Raw genomic sequence first — 4,481 nt, 5'->3', positions numbered from 1 at the left:
CGACTGGGTCATAAGAAAATAAACACAGTCCGATTGGATTCCTCACCAATAGCCATGTATTCCATCACTTGCTTCTAATGCGCCATGAGACTGTATCATTCTATCATTTACTTGTTGTCTAGGTTATAAGCTCTTGGGTCACATGAAAACCCGACAATAATCCATTTTTAAAGGCACAGTTCTTCCGATGAAAACATCTCAGATCTGGCCAGACTTTAACACGATATACGGACATCCCTCCACTTAAACACATACCAACAATCAGGATCCTGACTGCTTCCTGTGCGGTGCTGTAAGCCGGTTTTTGAAATTTTAGATGAATTAATTTGACAAAAAGCTGCTAGGGTCTGTTTAGAAATTATATCATCCAAAAACAAAAAGTCCCAAGCGGAACGAAATTCAGATGTGGATGGAGCAGTGAATGCAGGGACAGGGCGGCGTGAAAGCACACCGAAACAAGAAACAGGTGTAAGGACCAACAAAAAACAACAACAAAACAAACAAAAATATAATAATAATAAAAAAAAAATGGCCAAGCTACACAGAGGGCACGCAGGCTGCTGATGTTTGGCAGGTGTCCAAGTGAGGGTATGATCTTATCGCATGTTAAAGCCTGGCCAGAACAGAGATGGTGATTCGAATTGTTTACACGGGAAGGCCTGCACCTTTAAGTTAGTCGTCACTCTATGTCCAAGGTACTGATTTCCCACTTTGAATGGAAGCGTTGCAAAATGGTGTGACGTACGTGATTTTGGTCTAAACCTCTTACGCGAGTGTTTATTCTGCATAATTTACTGCTTACGTCAGTGTTTTAAAGTTACTAATAGCTTCAGCCTTCTATCGATGTTATGTCAAACCGTTGGTTCCGCTGACAGCCCGTAGTCAGTGAAATAAAAATACAAACTGAAGTGGAGTACCACGCGTCTCAAGCAATGTTTAGTGCAGACACAAACTTCTTTCTCTAGATCTGTTTATTTATTTACAACGTCTTGGAAAGGATGGTGGTTTTCCACTTCCCTGTGAAAGTGTTCAATGACGTGGAGCGTCTGATTCTGATTCTGATAAAGATAAGCCAATCTTCTCTGTCAAAGAAACACGATGAAAGGTCACGTCCACCAAACAACCATTTGAAGATAACAAACAAAGAAATAATTCGATTTCACTTTGAATATTAAATCAACGTTACCTAAATATTACGGACGTAAAGGCATTGGGAAGGTTTCAGCAACGTATTGCAAAGGATTTAAGGTCGAAAAACGTTTATAATTAGCAAAATGATTGCAGTTCTCCTTGAAATTGCTTTATATGACAGACAACTGTTTGTATGACAAAGACGAAACACAAACTGGTTAAATCCAAAACTCACCATCAGTGCATGTAATTAAATCCAAAACTCACCATCAGTGCATGTAATTAAATCCATGCTACTCGCAGCAGCGGCACAAACACACTGCACATTCTTTATAACAAAGCAAGCAACGCCTCGCATTCTTGAAGGGTACAACAAAGTAACACCATCTTTATAGCAAACCTTGCGCTTCTTAACAGCATTGCAATCGGAAATGGGACACTTCAATGAATGCAAGGAATCGCGAGCATGCCTCATGCAGGGTGATAAATCCCTGGTCATTTTGGAGTGGTTAAACGCTTTCCGGGACGCAGGTTAGCCTGGGCGGATTGTGCTCATAAATCTTTCAGACGTAATTGCCAGCAAAATATTGAGATCTTCAATTAGACGTTTCCGACGGGGCCACGAATAGCTCGGCACACAGCCACAGACGCAACAGCGCCAGATACTGTTGACATACTCAGGATTGTCGTTTGGCATTAGCAGTCCACAAAACGCCGACTTTTTTTCTCAAAACTTACTGCCGAAAGCTGTGCTGATTTGCCGAAACTTTTTTCACTGAAGGAAAATATAAAAAGAGGCGAAGAACTACCTTAAAATTCAGATGATTGCTGAAATGTTAAGTTCAGAGAGAACGTCACGGACAGTATGCCTTTGAAAGCTAATCGTTTCATCCCACTGATTTATTTTCTTTATCATTTGTGCAATGCATTCCAGTTCAGTCGCCCTCGATCAAGTACGCCGTCAGTTCAAAGGCTTTCTCTGGAATGAAAAGTGCCGTTTTTCCATTCCAGGGCAAGGATTTTCTTGCCGGTTTTTTTTCTCAGTTGTTGTAGATGTGATCAACTTGAACAATCGAAATAATGACACACAACTTACATTGAATAGACACATTACTCTTGAGGTTTGGAAGGCGTACAAGAAACTTTTCACGATATTTTGTTGTTGTAGTCAACTATCTATACTTTATTGTATCAATAAAACAATCCTTCACATCAGAAACAAATTAACGAATCGAATAAACGCTTCCAAAAGTTACCTTCGCTTCTAGTAATTGTGTTAAGTTTGACATCAGTACTTACTTTGACTTACAATACTATCAGAATAATAATTAATAACACACACACGTTACACAAATACACACAAAACAAAAGCAAAGACGATCCTTCGAAATCTTACGTCACATTCACCTTTTAGGACTAAATATTGAATATAAACTGAACAACTTGATCATCTATTATAAGATTCTGTTTTGCAGATTTGTCCTACTTTAGTTTCAATTCAGAATCTGCACTGGAATCCTTTTCAGACAGCTACCGTGATACGTACGTCCTTCGACTTGTTTTTGTTTTTAACTTTCACGGTCAGTGCTGCACATTTGTCTCTACTTCGGGTGAAAACCATAATGTAAACCTCCACATACACATGTACAGGCGCTTACATGAGATTAGAGCATCCTTCCATAAAGACACAGCCTATATACACATCTTAAAATAACATGTATAATTGTCCGGTTGCTTCCTGTGCAGATTTGCAATTTTTGGCTGAATCGATTTCGGAGATTGATATGAATAGACCTTTTTCGTATAACCTTTGCCCCAGCGTTTCGACCAATCAGATTTTAGGGCACGGCAGCCTCTCTCTGATAACCGGAACTAGGGGGCAATAGGTGCCTGGCCTGAAATACCTCTTTCACTTTCGATGCTCGAAGATTACTTTGCCAGAGGATTACTTTGAGAAATTCTGCAAGAAAACGGATTATCTTGTTCAAAATCATGAACAAAAAGTCAAGGACATGCACGAAGGTATGGTTTGAAACGGCTATTGGTGGTATACTGTTCAAAAAAAGAAACGCATAGTTGCTACTTGCCAAATTTGTTTTATTTTTCGAAAAAATTAACAGAAAATCCAATATTTAGATTATTTGTTTGAAATTTGGTATGGACACAGTTGAATGCACACACAGTTCATTTGCATCTTCAAATCAATCAGTCAATCAATACGATTGGGTGCCGAGGCTGTCAAGTCAGTAGGGGGTGTGACTGCCTTGAGCAGCAACAACTGCCCGGCACCTTCTGGGCATGGACTGGATCAGATGCCGGATATCTTGCTGTGGGATGGTGTCCCACTCCTCCTGAAGTGCCTGCAATAGATCGCGGTGATTTGCCGGCGCTTCTTCTCGCCTGCGCACACGTCTGTCCAATTCATCCCAGAGGTGTTCTATCGGGTTCATGTCTGGCGACATGGATGGCCAGGGAAGCACCTGGACATGGTGGTCGGTGAGGAACTGGGTGGTGAGTCGTGCTGTGTGCGGGCGAGCGTTGTCCTGCTGGAATATGGCATCCTGGTCAGCCAGAAGAGGAAGGGCGTGTGGGCGCAGAATTTCCTCCACGTATCGCTGGGCAGTTATGCGCCCTTGGACGTGCACCAGGGTGCTCCTTCCAGCGGTATTGATCGCCCCCCACACCATGACGCCTCCACCACCATAAACGGGTGCCTCATCCACACAGTTGGGCGCGTAACGTTCGTTTACTCTCCGGTAGACCCTCCTCCGACCATCATGTCGCTGGAGCAGGAAGTAGGACTCGTCGCTGAACCACACGTGTCTCCAGTGATTCCGGACGGTCCAGCGAAGGTGCTGGTTGCCCCACTGCACTCGGTTCTGGCGATGGCGGCGGGTGAGGACAGCTCCTCTGTGAGGTCTGCGAGCTCTCAAACCAGCTTCATGCAGGCGGTTCCGCACGGTCTGGTCCGATAATCGGTGTGGCCCGGGGAGAGCCTGGACAGAAGATGAGGCCGACAGGAAACGATTCTGGAGGTGGCGGAGCCGTATGAAGCGGTCGTGAGCAGCAGTTGTCGCCCTTGGTCTTCCCGCTCGTGGCAAGTCAGCAACGGAGCCAGTGGCTTGAAACCTGACCCACAGTCTACTGATGGTGCTCTGGGACACGTGGAAGTGCCTGGCGATTGCACTTTGACTTTGGCCTGCTTGTAAACGACCCAATGCAATTTGGCGGTCTTCTCTGCTCAATCGGGCCATCTTTCGTCGCTGAATTGTCGTCTGATTTCTTTGTGGCGAACAATCCGCTTTTATGGGTTTTGGAAGACATGGTGAGAGCTCAATATTCCCCGAGTT

Source organism: Littorina saxatilis, linkage group LG12, assembly GCF_037325665.1.
Source record: "Littorina saxatilis isolate snail1 linkage group LG12, US_GU_Lsax_2.0, whole genome shotgun sequence".
NCBI classification, from domain to species: domain Eukaryota; kingdom Metazoa; phylum Mollusca; class Gastropoda; order Littorinimorpha; family Littorinidae; genus Littorina; species Littorina saxatilis.
This window is presented reverse-complemented; position numbering follows the sequence as displayed.